This window comes from Bos indicus, chromosome 3 (assembly GCF_029378745.1).
Source record: "Bos indicus isolate NIAB-ARS_2022 breed Sahiwal x Tharparkar chromosome 3, NIAB-ARS_B.indTharparkar_mat_pri_1.0, whole genome shotgun sequence".
In the NCBI taxonomy this organism is placed as follows: domain Eukaryota; kingdom Metazoa; phylum Chordata; class Mammalia; order Artiodactyla; family Bovidae; genus Bos; species Bos indicus.
This window is the reverse complement of record NC_091762.1, coordinates 37,438,562-37,459,944: the sequence shown is the minus strand read 5'-3', so window position 1 is coordinate 37,459,944 and position 21,383 is coordinate 37,438,562.

Genomic DNA, 21,383 nt, shown 5'->3' with positions numbered 1-21,383 from the left:
ATTACCTTTTATAGTTGCATCCATGCCCAGAATGGCTATACCTTCTTACATTCTCACAGCACAGTTCGACAGGTCCAAATGTTCTGCATACTGTCTAGCATTTGATATTATTACTATTATATTTTGTTAGCTATTTTAATATATGTGCAATAATCCTTCATTGTGGTTTTCATTATTATTTTCTAGTCACTAATAATGTTGAATGTATTTCCTTGTGTGTATTTGTCATCTGTTAATCCTCTTTGATGAAGTGTCCATTCACTTCTATTGCCCATTGTTTGTTTGGGTTGTTTTCTTACCATTAAGTTTGGACAGTTCTTCATATATTCAAGACATGAGTCATTTGGCCTATATACTGCTTGCAAATATTTTCTCCCAATCTGTAGCTTATCTTCTTGCCTTCTTATTTGGGTCTTGTTTTCAGTTATTATCAAGTTCAATTTATTCATTATTTTCTTCCATGGATTATGTTTTCTGTTTCACATATAATAAGAAGGCCTCATCACATTCTAGGTATCAAAGATTTTCTCCTATGTTTTCTTTTAGAAGTTTCATAGTTTTACATTTTTCACTTAAGTCCACAATCCCTTTCAAATTATTTGTTTTACAGTGTTTGAGGTTTATGCTGATCTTAATATTTTTAGCCTATGGATGCCTAATTAATGCAGTGCCATTTCTTAAAAACAGTATCCTTTCTCCATCAATTCCTTTTGCACTTTTGTCAAAAATGTATTATTCATCACCCTGTTTATTTAACTTATATGCAAAATACATCATGAGAAACGCTGGACTGGAAGAAACACAAGCTGGAATCAAGATTGCTGGGAGAAATATCAATAACCTCAGATATGCAGATGACACCACCCTTATGGCAGAAAGTGAAGAGGAACTAAAAAGCCTCTTGATGAAGGTGAAAGTGGAGAGTGAAAAAGTTGGCTTAAAGCTCAACATTCAGAAAACGAAGATCATGGCATCCGGTCCCACCACTTCATGGGAAATAGATGGGGAAACAGTGGAAACAGTGTCAGGCTTTATTTTTCTGGGCTCCAAAATTACTGCAGATGGTGACTGCAGCCATGAAATTAAAAGACACTTACTCCTTGGAAGGAAAGTTATGACCAACCTAGATAGCATATTCAAAAGCAGAGACATTACTTTGCCAACAAAGGTTCATCTAGTCAAGGCTATGGTTTTTCCTATGGTCATGTATGGATGTGAGAGTTGGACTGTGAAGAAGGCTGAGCGCCGAAGAATTGATGCTTTTGAACTGTGGTGTTGAAGAAGAATCTTGAGAGTCCCTTGGACTGCAAGGAGATCCAACCAGTCCTTTCTGAAGGAGATCAGCCCTGGGATTTCTTTGGAAGGAATGATGCTAAAGCTGAAACTCCAGTACTTTGGCCACCTCATGCAAAGAGTTGACTCATTGGAAAAGACTCTGATGCTGGGAAGGATTGGGAGCAGGAGGAGAAGGGGACAACAGAGGATGAGATGGCTGGATGGCATCACTGACTTGATGGATGTGAGTCTGAGTGAACTCCGGGAGTTGGTGATGGACAGGGAGGCCTGGTGTGCTGTGATTCATGGGGTCGCAAAGAGTCGGACACAACTGAGCGACTGATCTGATCTGATCTAATCTGTGTGGGGTATTTCTGGATTCTCTCTTATGTCTATTGATCTGTCTATCCTGCTACTAATGTGAAGCCTTGATTATTGTAGATTTTATGGCAAGTTTGAAAGTTAGGTAAATCCCTTGGACTGCAAATAGATCCAACCAGTCAATCCTAAAGGAAATCAGTCCTGAATATTCATTGGAAGGACTGATGCTGAAACTGAAACTCTAATACCTTGGCCACCTGATGTGAAGAACTGACTCACTGGAAAAGACCCTGATGCTGAGAAAGATTGAAAACAGGAGGAGAGGGGACGATAGAGAATGAGATGGTTGGATGGCATCACCAACTCGATGGATATGAGTTTGAGCAAGCTCTGGGAATTGGTGATGGACAGGGAAGCCTGGCATGCTATAGTCCATGGGGTTGCAAAGAGTCGGACTCTACTGAGTAACTGAATTGAACTGAAAATTAGGTAGGATGGTCTCTCCCACATTTGTTTCTCTTTCAAAGCTGTTTTAGCTATTCATTTTATTATAAGGTTGTTTATATCTACAAAAACTCTTTCTGGCCCTTTGATAGGAATTTCTTTAAAATTGATGGGAAATTTAATATTTTCACTATGTTGAGTTTTGCAATCTATAAATCCAATAGATCTCTCCATTTATTTACATTTTCTTTCCTTTCTTTCATTATCATTTTTTAGTTCTCAGCATACATATCCTGTACATGTTTTGTTAAGCTTATATTTTAGTTATTATATTTTGGGTGTATAATTATAAATGATACTGTGCTTTTATGTAGAAATACTATTGATTTTGTATGTTACTCTTATAAAGTGAAACTTTGATGAGTCACTCACTATTACTAGAAGGTTTTTTCATAGATTCTTTGGGATTTTCTACATAAATAACTATTTCATCTGTAAGTAGAGAAGGTTTTAATTTCTTTCTTTCTAATATGAATGCTTTTTATTTCCTTTTTCTTCCTTATTGCACTGACTAGGACTTCCAATATTATGCTAAACGGAAGTAGTAACAGTAAGCAGCTTTGCCTTTTTCTTGATCTTAAATAAAGACATTTAATCTTTTACCAGTAAATATGGGCTTCCCTGGTGGGTCAGACAGTAAAGAATCTGCCTGCAATGTGGGAGACCTGGGTTTGATCCCTGGGTTGGGAAGATCCCCTGGACGAGGGCATGGCAATCCACTCCAGTATTCCTGCCCGGAGAATACCCATGGACAGAGGAGCCTGGTGTGCTACAGTCTGTGGGGCAGCAAAGAGCTGGACACAACTGAGAAACTAAGTACACAGCATATATGGTGTTAGTTGTAAATTTTTGTTGAAGTACTTTATTCAGTTAAGAAATCCCCTTATATTACTACCATGCTAAAGGACATGAGATTTTTATATAAAATTATGACTAAATTGTAGAGAACATTAGCTGCAAAGTTATGGACTTCAAACATAAACAGACAATTGAATTATCAAATGCATTTAAGCAAGTAAATATGGATAGGATATATTGTAATGTGAAAGAACTAAATATAACAAGGTCAATTTGGGAAACTATTACAATACACCAGGTATGAGCCTCAAAGTTTCTGAACTGGATTAATGATTAATTAAGATTAATTAAGCAAAGGACAAAATGTGAGAAAGGCTGAAAGAAAAACTAGGCTACAAGTAGCAAATAAGGGGCTAGTGTCAAGTCTGACTAAGGTTTTAAGCCTGAATGGCATAATGTCATTAGTAGGTACAGTAAGTTACAAATACTGGAGAAAATAATAATCAAATTGTATGGTGAGGAGAAGTACAAGAGGGAATTTAGATGGAGAATTTGTGGTATAAGTGGAAAAGCAGTTTACAATTATTTGTGAATTAAGAGTTCTTTTTAAAGTGAATAGCTTTAATATAATGTTTATTAATAGTAGTTTGACCACCTGACCTGCCTCTTGAGAAACCTATATGCAGGTCAGGAAGCAACAGTTAGAACTGGACATGGAACAACAGACTGGTTCCAAATAGGAAAAGGAGTTCGTCAAGGCTGTATATTGTCACCCTGTTTATTTAACTTATGTGCAGAGTACATCATGAGAAATGCTGGGCTGGAAGAAGCACAAGCTGGAATCAAGATTGCTGGGAGAAATATCAATAACCTCAGATATGCAGATGACACCACCCTTATGGCAGAAAGTGAAGAGGAACTAAAAAGCCTCTTGATGAAAGTGAAAGAGGAGAGTGAGAAACGAAGATCATGGCATCTGGTCCCATCACTTCATGGGAAATAGATGGGGAAACAGGGGAAACAGTGTCAGGCTTTATTTGGGGGGGCTCCAAAATCACTGCAGATGGTGATTGCAGCCATGAAATTAAAAGACGCTTACTCCTTGGAAGGAAAGTTATGACCAACCTAGATAGTGTATTCAAAAGCAGAGACGTTACTTTGCCACCAAAGGTCCGTCTAGTCAAGGCTATGGTTTTTCTTATGGTCATGTATGGATGTGAGAGTTGGACTGTGAAGAAAGCTGAGCGCTGAAGAATTGATGCTTTTGAACTGTGGTGTTGAAGAAGAATCTTGAGAGTCCCTTGGACTGCAAGGAGATCCAACCAGTCCATTCTAAAGGAGATCAATCCTGGGTGCTCATTGGAAGGACTGATGCTAAAGCTGAAACTCCAGTACTTTGGCCACCTCATGTGAAGAGTTGACTCATTGGAAAGGACTCTGATGCTGGGAGGGATTGGAGGCAGGAGGAGAAGGGGACAACAGAGGATGAGATGGCTGAATGGCATCACTGACCCTATGGACATGAGTCTGAGTGAACTCCGGGAGTTGGTGATGGACAGGGAGGCCTGGTGTGCTGCGATTCATGGGGTCGCAAAGAGTTGGACATGACTGAGCAACTGAACTGACCTGAACTGATGCATTTATATGTGCATAGATCATGATGTCATAGTGGTAGTTTAGTCTCTAGCTTGTGTCCAACTCTTGCAGCCCTATGGACTGAAGCTCACCAGGCTCTTCTGTCCTTGGGATTTTTGAGGCAAGGATACTGGAGTGGATTGCCATTTCCTCCTCTAGGGAATCTTCCCAACCCAGGGACTGGACCTGAATCTTCTGCATTACAAGCAGATTCTTTACCAACTGAGCCACCAGGGAAGCCCCTATATATATACATGCATCATACATATACACATATATTTATTTTAGCTAAAGCAATAATATATATTTATGAAATATTAAAGCACCCACAACAGAGTCCATAGCAAAGTCCCATGTTCAAGCACATAAATAATTTTTAACAAAACATGGTGTAATAAAGTCAATAATTTCACTTCGGTTCAGAACAGATTTTGCTGTCAAATGAGTTATTTAAATATTTTGCTTCTCAGACCTTTTTAGGTTTTTGCAACTGCATAAAAGGCTATGTGGACCTATATAGACTATCTCATGTGCTATAAATATTTTATTGTTAAAGATACATATTTTTCCATGCATTTAAATTTTAAATTACTTATTTAGACATTTCTAATGAACTAAATATTTAATGATGATCATAAAACTACATTGTTTTAATTCATTTGTGATGGAATAAAGAAATATTATGCGTGGCTATAAAAATTCAAAATCAGAAATCATGACCTGCCATATCCTTAGAGGGAGACCTACTGTAGCAGTTAGCAATGCAGCTGTACACACTTGTAATTCAAAGGCATTGAGGCAAAAACTGTCAAAACATTACTGAAAATGACAAAGATATATGGTTCATTAGTCTAGGAACCGAAGCATTATAAACCAGTTGGTGATCAGTTTAATAATTTGACTAAAGTTGCACATTTATGAAAAAAGCCCTGTACCAACTGTTATAATTAAATTTCAAATCATGCCTGGAAAAAAGGTACATGTAATTGTGTGCATTTATCACAAGACCTAACCTAATGCCTATCAGAGCAAAATAATCAATAATCATATCAATCAAATAATCTTGATTGAAAATATCTTACTGTTTTCTGAGCATTGACTCTTAAGGCTAAGAGTATTAATAAGCCAATTTTGTTAATTAATATAGAATTAACTCATGAATTATTCAACATTCAGAATAGTTAAATGAGACAGAAAAAAATATTTTACAGTAGTTGGAAATACATCACATCTTCCAGAGTTACTTTTCCTGACTTCTGAAATCCATTCTAGCATGCACACTATTTTTATTATTCATACTTGACATTGTTATTCTAATGAGAAGGTTGTTCTAAAGTTCTTTACCCAGCAAAGTTTCTGTTAAGATGTCACTTATAGTTCTTACTTCATTTTTAACATGATAATTATATGGTTGCATGGGAAGGGATGTACATGTGTGAATAATGTGTTATAAACTACTGGTACAGAAAATTTTACATGGAGGTGGAGGACTAGAGAAACATAAACCTAAAATGTGTAGAATTGTCTCAGAGGTTGGACTGTTGGTGGTAAAAATAGATACTGCAGCAGTGAAAACTGAGGAGGCTTTTGATAAAATTATTGCCTTTGTTGACAGAGAGTCGATCTTATTCCCACCAAGCCTATCACTTATTCTAGGAGGAACTCGCAACAGTAACAATGATAATATTTGATAGTTCCTTTAGTAAAATTCTACAGTTATTGAAGTCAGACAATAATTATAGAATCTGTAAACAAAGATTGAAGAGGAAACAACCCAGTTAAGAGAAACTTCCTTTTGCTTCCAGCCAATTTTTTTTTTTAATTGTGCCACAGATTAGTCAATATTAAGTTGAGGAAGAAAGAAATGTTCAACAAAGACCAACAAGTACAATCTTTGCCAAGCTCAAGAATTATGACAAGTGTGTGCTTATTTTCAGAAGAGATTTGGAAGAAGGAAAAAAACAAACAAGCAAACAGAAACCAATTAAGATTTTAGGGGATTTTATTGTCAAAGGAAACATAAGCCCTGCCTGCAAAAAGCCTCAGATTGCTCTGCCTCTAAAGCAGTCCTAACCTCAAAAACTACACCAGCAGCATGCAGACTTTGAAAGCTAATTTTCTGCTGAGCCACTTGTGACTATAAAGAGTAGAACAGTATTGTAGCAGCTGCTACTGCTACTGCTAAGTCGCTTCAGTCGTGTCCGACTCTGTGTGACCCCATAGACGGCGGCCCACCAGGCTCCCCCGTCCCTGAGATTCTCCAGGCAAGAACACTGGAGTGGGTTGCCATTTCCTTCTCCAATGCATGAAAGGGAAAAGTGCAAGTGAAGTCGCTCAGTCGTGTCCGACTCTTCGAGACCCCATGGTCTGCAGAAGGCTCCTCCGTCCATGGGATTTTCCAGGCAAGAGTACTGGAGTGGGGTGCCATTGCCTTCTCCAATTGTAGCAGCTGGAGGAACCAAAAAGAGGACAACAGAATATGTTGATGTTCCCGTGGAGCAGGACAGAGCCACTCTGATCAGGACCCTATGTCTAGATTGTTCCATAGGAGGAAAAATAAAATATTAGCCAATATAGTTCAAGGGGTAGTCTTTTTCTTACAGTTGCATATAATACACCATAAAGGGGCAAAATGGAACTGCCAGATTATACTAAATAAACTGTTTAAGATGCTATGTGCATTATAAAATGGATAGATTAATGAAAGAATAGGGAAGAACAGTTATTCATTAAAACAGAAAAAAAGGGATGTCTGCTCCTAACTACAATGGAGTGGATTATGGCAAACTAATGCCTCCATGTAAAAACTATAAATATTATAAATAAATAAGTACTAAATAAATCAATGAAGCATGTGAGAACTGGAGACGCAGGCACAGTTTGAAAGGCCAGGATCACACAGTAGGGAGGCCCATTCTGTTTGGAACATTTGTTGCTTCTGGGTACCAGGCAAGAGGCTGCGTATCTGAAAAAGAAGATCAACATCTAATTTGAAAAACCAGCAGAGTTTGTGGCAATTCTGTTACTTTAAGTTCTCGAAAACAGGACAGTTGAGCAGCCAGAATCTCTGAAAATGGAGAGGCATAAAATTGAAACTGCTATTTGGTTTGCTTTTTCATTAAGACATTTATAAAATTTGAAAGCAATTCAGAACTAGAGGCTAAAAAATTAAAAGAAATTCTCTGAAAAGCACAGCAGAGTCTTCTAACTGACTAGGGTATAGAAAGCTGGGAAGAATCATGCATTATAAAGACACCAGATAATCTACAAAATTATGGTTTTCCTTGAAACTTTTAGAGGAATGAGGTCACAAACAAAATACTCTGCAATCTAAAGAAAGTCAGGATCTCCCAAGAAGAAACAGGGCTTGTGCACTATATGATCTGTCAGACCATGGGCGAATGATCCACCAGACACATAAGTGAGTGAGAATTCAGGTTAAAATGTTAACTAATTGATGAAATCTGAGTGTTGACTATTATGAGAATATAAAACCCAAGGAACCACAGACACAGGGGAGGGGAGATTAGATCACGTATAGGCTCATCTTCATGTATCTCTATTGGGCACTCACAGGGAAGATTAGGAATAAGACAGCGGTGCAAGTCTTAGAGAACAGGAAGGACTCCAACTTCAGGAAAGGTGTGAACCCTCAGTGTCTTCTCCTAAATGACATCCGATTAAGCTGTAGAGGAAGGGCAGCAGAAACTATTGCCTCCTCCCTTTCCCCCAGGGAACAGGTAATGTCCAGTGTAGCTAGAGAGTGAAAAAAGAAATTAAACCCTCTACCCCTGAAGGAACAATAGGAAGAGTCTTGAACTCAGACTGTCAGAGGTCTACTGCTACTGGTCCAAGGGACAGATCATTGAGAAAGGCCCACACCCAAGACTCTAGTCCAGCCTAGGACTAAGGTTGTTCCAGGACAACAGAAAACACCCGCTACTCCAACACCAGACTTCTCAGCACTGAGTAAAAAGAAGTAACAGTCTACTGCTATCGGAGGGCAAAAATGTGAGGGAGTCCCTCTCCAAGGCATAGTGTGTAAGCACTAAATATGAGGTGTTTAGTAGAAATATTGTGGCAAATCTTCCCCTTAAATACTTGCTAATCATGAAAGAATTTGCACTGCATAGTTGACTGGCAATAAGGTAACAACATCAAACTCAAACCTAGCTTAGCTACCAACTGTATTGACTCTCCCATTGATGGCTTAACACAAGTATATCAATTATCGAATATGAATACTATTTTCCTGAGCTTACTCTCCTATACATAATGTTTAGCACTGAACCAAAAATTTAGAGACACACTCACACACACACACACACACAAAGCAAGGAAAAATATCTCATTGTCAAAAGAGAAAGCAATCCAAAAGACCAAACTCAGAAATGACACAGATGTTAGATCAGCAGAAGTATTTAAAATAGCTATAAGTAATATGTAGAAAGCTCTAAAATGAAAGATGACCAAAATATGTGATCAGATGGGGAATTCCAGCAGATATATTTTAGCAAGATACATTTAAAAAAGAGACAAAGGTGAACATCTCCACATGTTAAATTGTTGAGAAAGAAAAATCTCACTGCATACTGAAAGAAAGAAGAATCACAGTAAATTACTTATCAGAAATTCTATAACCTTGAAGATAATGAGAGGCATTTTAAAAGGTTAACAGATAAAACTGTTATCCCAGAATTATATAGCTCGTGAAAATAGGCTTCAAAATAAAGGGAAAAGAAAGTCTTTTTAGTTAAAAATAGAATTCATGGCTTTCCCCAGTGGCTCAACGGTAAAGAATCCACTTGCAAAGCAGGTGACACAGGAGATACAGATTCGATTCCTGGGTCAGGAAGATCCCCTGGAGGAGGCCGTGGCAACCCACTTCAGTATTCTTGCCTGGAGAATCCCATGGACAGAGGAGACTGGCAGACTATAGTCCATAGGGTCACAAAGAGTTGGACTTGACTGAAGTGACTGCGTAAAGCATGCATGCAAGAGAATTCATTACCAGAAGACTTGGATTACAAAAAATGTTTAAGGAATTATCAGGCCTACTATTATGATACCAGAGAGAAACTTAGATCTACACAAACATATGAATAATGCTGGATAAATTTTAAAAGAATGTAAATATAAATGATTTTTCTTCACTTTTAATTAGTTAAAATTAGTTACTTAAATTAGTTACTTTTAGTTACTCTAAAAGTATCTAAAGCCCAAAGAGTAGCAGTATGTTGTGAGTTTATGTCATATGTAAAAATAAAATTAATGAGAACAGCAAAAGAAACCCATTCCTGATAAACACTCCAACTACTATGAATGGAAACAGTATCAAAACCTAATCCATTAAACAACCCAGATGTCCATTGACAGGTGAATAAATAAAGAAGCTGTGGTACATATTACAGTGAAATATTACTCAGTCATAAAAAGGAACACATTTGAGTCAGTTCTAACAAGGTGGATGAACCTAGAGCTAATTATACAGAGTGAAGTAAGTCAGAAAGAGAAAAAACCATATCATATACTAACACATATATATGGAATCTAGAAAGATGTACTGATAAAATGATTTGCAGGGCAACAATGGAGTCACAGACATAGAGAACAGAGTTATGGACATGGGGGGTGGGGAGGAAGGACAGGGTGGGATTTATGGAGAGGTTCAAAGAGGGGAGCATATGTATACCTATGGCTGATTCATGTTGATTTTGGCAGAGACCAACACAATACTATAAAGCAATTGTTCTTCAACTAAACATAAATAAATTAAAAACACCAAATCTATTGCTACCCTTAACTATTATGAAAGCCTGAATATTTTTCCCCCAGCATCAGGTACAAAGAAAGATATCTGCTTCCAACACTTTTATGCAACATTTTATAGGGTATCTTTGCTGGTATAACAAGCTAATTAAAAGGAACATAGGCATTTGAAAGGAAGAAATAAAATGGCCTCTATTCACATATGACATGATCTATGTAAAAACAAACTAATCTCCAAAATGCTTCCAGATCTAATCAGTGCATTTAGCAAGTTTTCAGTATACAAGGTCAATATACTATCATTAAATAGTCAGGAATTAAAGTAAAAATCAGTAACATTTACTATAGCACCAAAATTATGAGACATATAAACATTATAAAATGTGTGCAAATTCAGTATGGTGAAATCACAAGCACTACTGAAAGAATTCGCCAGTTCAGTTCAGTTCAGTCGCTCAGTCGTGTCCGACTCTTTGCGACCCCATGAATTGCAGCATGCCAGGCCTCCCTGCCCATCACCAACTCCCAGAGTTCACCCAGACTCACGTCCATGGAGTCGGTGATGCTATCCAGCCATCTCATCCTCTGTCATCCCCTTCTCCTCCTGCCCCCAATCCCTCCCAGCATCAGAGTCTTTTCCAACGAGTCAACTCTTCACATGAGGTGGCCAAAGTACTGGAGTTTCAGCTTTAGCATCATTCCTTCCAAAGAAATCCCAGGGCTGATCTCCTTCAGAATGGACTGGTTGGATCTCCTTCCAGTCCAAGGGACTCTCAAGAGTCTTCTCCAACACCACAGTTCAAAAGCATCAATTCTTCAGTGCTCAGCTGTCTTCACAGTCCGACTCTCGCATCCATACATGACCACTGGAAAAACCATAGCCTTGACTAGACAGACCTAGTAGACCTAAATTCATAAAGAGAAACTCTGTGTTCATGAATTATAAGCCTTGGTATTAAGATATCAAGCTCAGTCGTGTCCAACTCTTTGCAGCCCCATAGACTATAACACACCAGACTCCTCTGTCCATGGAATTTTCCAGGCAAGAATACTGGAATGACTTGCTATTCCTTTCACCAGGGGATCTCCCCGACCCAGAGATCAAACCTGGGTCTCTTACATTGCAGGTGGATTCTTTACCATCTGAGCCTCCAGGAAAGGCCATTAAAATATTAACTTGTCTCAATTAGCTCTATAAAGTAGACAAAATCTGTCAAAATATTAACAGAATATTTCATAGAAATTAATATGGTGAACTAAAATGTATGTGGAAAGACAAAGGAAATGTAATAGCCAAAACAATTTTTTAAAAAGAACAATATTGGAATGTTCACATTACCTAATTTCAGGACATATAAACAAAGCTACAGTGATCAAGAGAACCTTGGAAGGAGGATAGTGCAAGATGGTGACATGGCAGAATCTTGAAACTCACCTCCCTCTGTGAACAAACACATCAACTCTACAGCTGCACTGTGGAACAGGTCCCTCTGACAAAGACCTGAAGACTAGCTGAACAGATCCTTCACAACAAAGGGTAGAAAGGCTATATTGAGACAGGTAAGAGAGGCAGAGATGAGGCCTTAACAGAAACCCCATCCCTGGCATGGTGACCCACAATTGGTAGGGATTTCCCAAATCCAGAGCTTCTCTCTAAAGAGTGAGGGGCTTGTACCCTACTTCATGCAACTCAGTCTTGGAATCTGCACAGGAAAGAGGAACTTCAGAAATGTCTGTCTTTGAAAACCAACAGAGCTTCTCATCTAGGAGACACAATGGGCTATAAGGAACTGAGATACTTCTCCTTAAAGAGTTTGTGCACAGACATCTGCTCCAGGGACTAATGCAAAAACAGCAGTTTGAAAAGTGCCTAGACTATATGTGAAAGGTGCCTGGATTAGGAGACTCATTTCTAATCTTAAAGCATCTGCTGGAGTGGCAGGGACTAATGAGCCTCTCCAGGATGGAGATGCTGGCAGATGCCAGCTTTGCTTCTCGCTCTGTCTGGCGAGGTCTCATAGGTGCGTATAGTGCCTGCCTGCTCCACTGTCCCACTAAAGCTGGTGGATGTGCTGAGTCCAAACAGGACATCCGCCTTTATCACCTGCCTCTGGTACCAGGGGTTTGCATCCCTGAGTCCCAAGGGACTGTAACAATCAGAAACACAGTTTTAGGAGGCTGCCACCACCAGGGGACTGCATAGACAGCAGATTGAAATCCATCCTCTGTTTTTCTGGGAAAAAAAAAATTATTTATACCTGAATCTCCAGCTAAGAGTCAAAAGTTCAAATTTGCTACACTAGGGCTTCAGAAGTGCTCTGGGAAAGAAAGTAAGCCAAATAATGCCATTTTGCACTCTCAGCCTCACAACAGCTTGCCAGGTCCTCCCAAAAAGGAACTTGTACACTCATCTGGATCATTCATTTTTTGAACTGACACCCAGGGGATACCTGCAGATTACTTGGTTTGGAAGGCAGCAGGGTTAAGGTCACAGTCCCACAGGACTGTCCAGGAAGTCCAGAAAGTCCCAAATAAGATGAACTAAAAGAGATCCATGCCAAGGCACATTATTATTAAAGTGCTAATGGTATAAAACTGGAAATAAAATGCAAGGGAAAAAACTGGAAAAATCAAAAGTATGTGGAATTTAAATAATATACTACTGAACAACCAATGGGTCAGTGAAGAAATCATAGGAGAAATTTGAGTACCTTGAGACAAATGAAGATGGAAATACAATATGCCAAAATCTATGGGATGCATAAAAAACATTTCTAAGAGGGAAATTCATTGCAATACAGGTCAACCTCAAGAAGCAAGAAACATTCCAAATAAAATCTAATTATACCATTGACGTGAAGTCGCTCAGTTGTGTCCGACTCTTTCCGACCCCATGGACTGTAGCCTACCAGGCTGCATTCATGGGATTTTCCAGGCAGGAATACTGGAGTGGGTTGCCATTTCCTTCTCCAGGGGATCTTCCCAATCCAGGGATCGAACCTGGGTCTCCCGCATTGCAGGCAGACACTTTACCGTCTGAGCCACCATAGAGGAACTATAAAAAGAAGGACTAGTGAAGCCTAGTTAGTAGAAGGAAGGAAATAAGTTTTATAGCAGAAATAAAGGAAACAGAGACCAAAAGTTCAGTAGAAAAGATCAATGAAACCAAACTAGTTATTTGAAAATATAAACAATATCAACAAGTCTCTAGCTAGAGTCACCAAGGAAAATGAAACACCTCAAATGCATAAAATCAGAAGTGAAAGAGTAGAATTTACAACTGATACCACAGAAATACAAAGCATCACAATATATTATAATAAACAATTATAATTTAACAAATTGTACCACCTAGACTAAATGGATAATTTTATAGAAACATAATCTTATGCTCTTATGAATCACAAAGAGATAGGAAATCTGAATATATCAATTACTAGTAAGGAGTTATCAAAAACCTCCTAACAAATGAAAGTCCAGGACCAGAGAGTTTCCTTGGTGAAGTCTACCAAACATTCAAAGAATACTTAATACCAATCTTTCCCAAACTCCTCCAAAAAAATGAAGGAATTTAGAGGATACACTTCTAAACTTATTTTACAATGTCAGTATTACCCTGTTACCAAAACAAGACAAAGATGCCACAGAAAAGAAAATTCCAGGCCAGTATCCTCAAAGAACATAGATGTAAAAATTGGCAATAAAATATTCGCAAACTGAACTCAGAAAAACACTGAAGGAATTATGCACCATAATGAAGTGGGATTTATTCTAAGGATGCAAGAAAAATCTCAAACAAAAATTATGCAGTTAATAAAATAGAAAAAAAAAAAAAAAAAAACCCTATGAGATGATTCGGCAATTCCACTCTGTGTATTTATCCAAAGAAAATAGAAACATTAAATTGAAAAGATATATATGTATCCCTATGTTCATTATAGCCATGGCCAAGATATGTAAACAAACTGAATATTTATAGATGAATTGATAAAGATATGGCATATATATATATATATATATATATATATATATATATAATGGAATATTTCTGAGTCATAAAAAATAATGAAAACTTGCCATTGTGAAAACATGGGTAGACCTTGAGGGTATTATGCTAAATAAAATAAATCAGATGGCAAAAGACAAATACTGTATGATTTCACTTATATATGGAATCCAAACAGACAAAACAAAACTCATAGACACCAAAGGAAAGGAGAGCTAGGAGAAGTGAAATGGGTGAAGGGGATCAAGAGGTGCAGATTTGCAGTTTTATAATAAATTAGTCACGGGGATGTAATGTACAGCAGTGTGACTGTAATTAATAGTGTATACTTGAAAGTTGCTTAGAGAGTAAATCTTAAACAGTCTCATCACAAGGAAGAAAAATGTTTTTGTACGTTTGTATGGTGATTGACAATAACTGTACTTATTGTGGTGATTACGTGGTGGTGGTGGTGTTCGGTCACTCAGTCATGTCCAACAGTTTGTTACCCCATGGACTCCAGCACGCCAGGCTTCCCTGGCCTTCACTATCTCCAAGAGTTTGCTCAAATTCGTGTCCATTGAGTCGGTGATGTCATCCAACTATCTCATCCTCTGTCATCCCCTTCTTCTCCTTCCTTCATTCTTTGCCAGCGTCAGTGTCTTTTCCATTGAGTCAATTCTTCGCATCAGGGGGCCAAAGTATTGAAGCTTCAGCTTCAGCACCAGCCCTTCAAATGCATATTTGGGGTTGATTTCCTTTAGAATTGACTGGTTTGAAGTCCTTGCTGTGCAAGGAACTCCCAAGAGTCTTCACCAGCACCACAATTCAAAAGCATCTATTCTTCTGCACTCAGCCTTCTATATAGTCCAAATCTCACATCCATACATGACTACAGGAAAATCCATAGCTTTGACTAGATGGACCTTTGTAGGCAAAGTGATGTCTTTGCTTTTTAATACACTGTCTAGGTTTGTCATAGCTTTTCTTCCAAGGAGCAAGAGTCTTTTAATTCCTTTTAATTTAATTTCACTTTATTTGTCATGAAGTGATGGGACTGGATGCCATGATCTTAGTTTTTTGAATATTGAGATTTAAGCCAGCTTTTTCACTCTCTTCTATCTTACTCAAGAGGCTTTTTAGTTCCTCTTCGCTTCTGCCATTATCATGTGTTGGTGAATACAAATATTGAATTATTATGTTGTACACCTTAAACTAACAGCTAATATAATAGTATGTGACAATTTTAGCTCAATAAAAAGAAAGAGAGCCTGGTACTGACAGAAAGATCAACAAATATATCAGTGAAACAGAGCAGAAAGCCTAGAATTTTGGGTTGAGCAAATCATTATTTATAAATGAGGAAACTGAGTCACAGAGAAATTAAAAATTGGAAAGGATATCAACTTATTCCTGCCACCTACTCTTCAAGTGGTGTCACTGGACTAGAAGGCTGGGAAATGTGAAGCAAGTCTTGAATTTTAGAGTTCTAGCCCTTCCAGTAATACACACTATCATTTGAGCTTTTGTGACAAATTTCTTCCTTCAGAGTATCCCTGGGTGCTTAATTTATCTGTGATCACTTATTAAAAAGTGTGTTAGAGCAAGGAGAACAGCAAATATTTTCATCAGTTAGTACTTCCATGAAGTATCTTCATGGAAATGAGAAGTCATGATGGGAAGAAGATTGGAGAGGAGAATGGGTATCGTAACATTTTTATTGCATGTTATTAACAAATATTATATTCAATTGGAAATTTTTTGGTCTCCAACTTATCCAATCATGGTTTTAGTTAACACTAATATATGACTAGTGTCTTTATTTAAAAACAAAAACAAAATTCTTACACTAAAACAGTAACATCAGAGCTTGTACTGTGATATTAACAAAGGAAGCCCAATACAAGAAAGCAGTCTCTTCTGGAACTCAACTGAACAAAGCGAAGACACCTTCGTGTGTACCTTCTGTCATGCATGCACGCAATCGCCCAAGGTTATATAGATCACACCAGACCTACTCTTCCCTGGAAACACAAGAAATCATAAGGCATTTGTTAGTCTTAACCTCATAGCTGTGGAATTTGATTTTACACAGCAAAATGCTGTATAGTATGGAATTGTGTTTTTAAGATTATTTTAACCCTGGCATATTTTGTTGTTGTTGTTCCTATACAAGGGACAGCACTTTCAGATGCTAAAGTGAACTAAGCGTCTTACATAAAAGGACAGGTGTTTCCACTTCTCTGTTAATGACTCTCTAAGTATAGATGATGATGGTCCTTATCAGTCATTACTAAATTTACTTCACAGAAATTAAGAATTAAATTACAGTTTCAAGGCTCATTAGGTCTTGTTAAATTTGTTGAATGGCCCACATGTGGATGTCTTGTCCTCCATGGGATATCTGTAAAGCAGGTGTTTCAATTCATTGGAAGTTTGTTGCACTCTCTTCTGCCCAAAGATTATTATACAATTGTGTTTGAAATTCCAGGTTGGCTTCTTATATTTGAAGATCAGACTTCAAATAGTCATATTTGACTATCAAGTTTAGCATAAAGAGAAATAATATGGAAATGGTCTCTTATGGGAGCTTTTAGAAAGGAGTATTGAATATGAAATTCAAGGGCAGAGTAGGGACCATATTCCAAACTTAATGTCTTTCTCACTTGTTTCAATATTCTGATGCCAAATAATTCCAAATAAAGTACAAGTGGAAAGTCTTTAACATTTTTATCCACACCTATGGGGATAGTGTCTTCTAATACAGTCAAGTGCAACTCATTTCTCTTTTTTTGAATGCAAGGAATATCAAACCAGATAAAAATTGCTGCTGTTGTATAAATCCCCTTTGCTTCCATTGTCCATATATTCTCTCCTTAGCAAAAAAAAAAAAAAATGCCCCAGACAATGTCACCATCAATTTAATGTTCTACTTTGAAAACCTGAGTCAAATAATCACAAACAGCAAATTTTTAGATACAAAAAGAAAAAGAACGAGGTCTCAGTCAGGATCAGATCGAATTAACTGTCTAGGCTTTAAAACAAATGTTTATGTTTATAAATCATCCACTGAAAATATGATTAGAGAATCATATAGTTTGGGGAAGGTCAATTAACATAACTGATTTGTTATTTCATAATATCATGAGATACTATAGATACAATGCTAAATTTACATTGGAATTTTAGAAAAAGGATGAAATATCACAGTAAATGTCTTACAGAGGTATCCTGAGGCAATGCAGTGTCATAAAGAGAGAGAGGAAATTGAGACTGGATTTCAGTTCTCTAATCCCAGTTGTTTTCTCTCCATCAGATAATAGTGCCTGTGTTTAAGAATGAGAAGAAATACCTTACCTCACATTGATGATGATGACGATAATGATAAAACCTGAACCAATGGCAGTTATAAAATTACTCAAGGACTGTTATCCCTGTAGACAGAGTGCTAGTAATTTTTCTTAGATACACAAAACTAAAAGTAGAAAACTTTATAAAATAAATGAGAGTTTTTAATGATAAAAAGCAGAGCCCATAACAATTTTCTCAAGCTGTTAGAGTTCCACACCCCACCTATAAGAACTGGAGGATTAGAACTCCAGCTACATACTCACACTCTCAGGGCAAAGTATATTCAAATCCTTGAAGACTCTTCAAAAAAGAACTGTTTACACTTGTATCACTAAAACAAAGACAGGAGCTTCCTAAAGTATGTATACCTTTCCATCAGAGAGTGGCTGAAATAAGCACTGGTAAATTCTCAATACTTTTTCAATATAAACTTAAAAGGCCAAGTAGAATAGGATAATTTTGGTACAGTCCTGGGGCTGCCCAGGTAGGTGGTGCTAGTGGCAAATAACTTGCCTGCCAGTGCAGGGAACATAAGGCACTGGGTAGACCCCCTGGAGAAGAAATGGCAACCCACTCCAGTATTCTTGTCTGGGAAATCCCATGGACAGAGCAGCCTGGTGCGCTACAGTCCATGGGGTCACAAAGAGTCAGACACAACTTAGTGATTAAACAATAACAACAAAAGGATAGTACTTCTGAATATAGGCTTTAAATCCAACAGATGTTTCAGTTGTACCAGTTTTCTCAATATTTAGGTTTTGAACATTTTTTAAAAATGGGTACAAGAAAGAAGATCTTTTAATTTTGTGTGACTTAAAGGAACCTCCTGTTCCAATGTAAAACAAGGGTGATATAGTAGTAAATAGGTCAGGAATTTGTTGTGGGGGAGAAATGAGATTGCCTTTATCAACTGCTAAGCATAGAGTATAGCACAGATTAAGCACTCAAAAATAAACTGTCATCATTAGTTTGGTTATTGATGTTACTATTATTAGGTTACTCCAATCATCATTGTTTCTTAGAGATATAACCCATATGCTATTTATTCTGCAAATTCTGTGATATAACGATGTGTTATACAAATGGATTCCAAACCACTAAAGCTTCATATATAATTACAATTAAAACATAAATACAACATTAATGATCAGCCCCCTTTAACTTTAAAAATTAACACTTAAGCATTTTAAAGTACTTCCTAGAATCATTTCAAATTTCAAGACACTTTAAACATGCCAGAAAATTCTCTCAGGATTCTTTAAAGTTTATTTTCATATCAGAAGCACCTTATTTTTTAATGGAAATAATTCACAGCATAATTTTTCAAATGACAAATAGAATTTCTCACTTCAGACTTTGATTTAAAAGCATTAATTCAGAAGAGAGTTCAGACTTTCCCAAAGACCAGCGCATTTTAAAATGCCAGGCTGGCTGTGTTTGTTTATTTTTTCATTTAATCCCATTTATGTACTTTTTTGGGCTTCCTTGGTGGCTCAGCTGGTAAAGAATCTGCCTGCAGTGCAGGAGACCTGGGTTCAATCCCTGGGTTGGTAAGATCCCTGGAGAAGGGAACAGCTATCCACTCCAGTACTCTGGCCTAGAGAATTCCACATATAGCCCATGGGTTGCAAAGAGTCGGACATGACTGAGTGACTTTTAGTACTACTATGCACTTTTTCTGCAGTTTTATTGTACCCTCTATTACTTTCTTTACTAAGACAGCTAAAGAAACCAAAATAGAAGCCTTATAAGATTAATAATTAAATATTGCCTTGTAAGATGCAATAATTTTGCTGATGAAACATTTTTTCCCTTGAGGTTTGTTGAAATTCAAAACCCATAATGAATTGGGATTATAGTACCTAATAACCAGGTTTTTAAAAATTCAGCTCCTAACTCTTCTTAAAAATGACTAAAGGATACATAATTTATAAAAAGCCAAAGTATTCTATACATACAAATACATTTTTAATTCTAAATGTTTCTACAGTTTTCTTTTTTCCATTTCCTAAATCTATATATAAAGATCTACAAAATAACAATGGGAAAGTTAAGATTATAACAAGATAAATCACACTAGTAAGGAACTCAATAATTTAATATGATTACAAACTGACATATGCATTTTTCCCATAATTTATAGGTAATTCAAATAGAAATAAGATGTATAAATACCACATTTAATAGAAAAACACAAAATTTTGCAAAAGATACTTTAATATCTTCCATTTGTTCTTCATATAAATTAAAAGATACATTTCTTTCATTAGTTTTATAATATCAAAATGCTTTCCATACCTAAATTGCACATTATCTCCCTTTTTATAAAAACAAAGGTTAAAAAAGATGCTTATGTTTCTCCAAAATAGAAAATCATCAATTAAATTGTGTTTAAGTGGTGTGTTTTTTGATAATTTAATTATTTTGAATTATAAAGTTCCCATGAATTTCCAAGCATTTGAATAAAAACATCAAATTAAATCACCCACCTACCTTCCTGCTGTATGCCTTTAAAAAAAACAATTGCATTGCTCCACTTTATTAGTCTCCAAATATGTAATATTCAGGTATAAACATCACAATATATTTCTCTTCTAAATACCTCAATTAAAAAAAAACTCTAATGCAAATGTATTCATCACAATTTTTAAAGATATTTTTCAAATAAGCTTTAAAACAAACATCCAAACATACAATTATACTTGAGTTTTAATTTTTCTCTGATCTCTTTAATTTTGTGATCATTTTAAAACTAGTTTTTAAATTATTTCTACTATTTTGTGATGTCCTGGTTAAGAACTTTCAAAATGTCACTTTTTAAAAATCTTTGTCTAGATTAGTTGCACTGCAGCTTTCATCCCTGGAAGGCGTCCTTTGTAAACCTCTGCAAAGTGAATGTAAGTCCAGTGGGAGCTGCTCTGTCACTTAGGTTTAGCTGATAGCACCTGATGGAATAAACATGCTAAGGTTACTTGTAAGTGGATGCAGGGTATTGATCTGAAATATAAATTCCTTTGTAGTTTAGATCTAGCCATCTTAGAGAATACTTCCTAAAATTCTAATCAAGAAAATTGCAATCTCGGAATCATCTTTTCTCAGGATTCTAATTTAAACTGGAGACATCTTACATGAAATTTGATTTGCCCCAGTGAACACACATTTCTTCATAATAATGCAATGGACTAATGAACTTTCATGGCCTTTCATTTACTGAGAGTGGTATGTGGGAATGTCATTGGGCCATTACTACTCTTTCCACTGTCAAAAACCGCAGTAACTACCAAACCAGAATCTCAATGGGCAGACCTGGAATTTTTGTTAATGTGTCTCCTTGACAAGATACTAAATATTATTATAGTACTATTGGAGAGTCCTACTCCTTAAAAGAAATTTAGAAACTGCTTCTATCCCTCCTTCATTCACTATTCAACTAGATGTTTGTTGTTGTTTTTTGTTTTGTTTTTTTAGTTCGCACTGACCCTCTACTGTTGTTTCCTAGTCTATTCAAGTGATGTGTTTAGCTAGCCAATATAACCTGTTAACACATTGAATTTCCTAGCAGTGATTCAGGAGCTGTCACAGCAATCCGCATGGGAATACCTAAATGCTATAGATGGCTTCCTATTGATTGCTATAAAAACACACAAATAAAATGTGAATTCTAAAATCTATTTACAGCCATAGAGTAATCCTTAAGTACAGTTTGCTGATTTTCAGCAGGCTTTGCTTGAGCAATTCCTTTCTT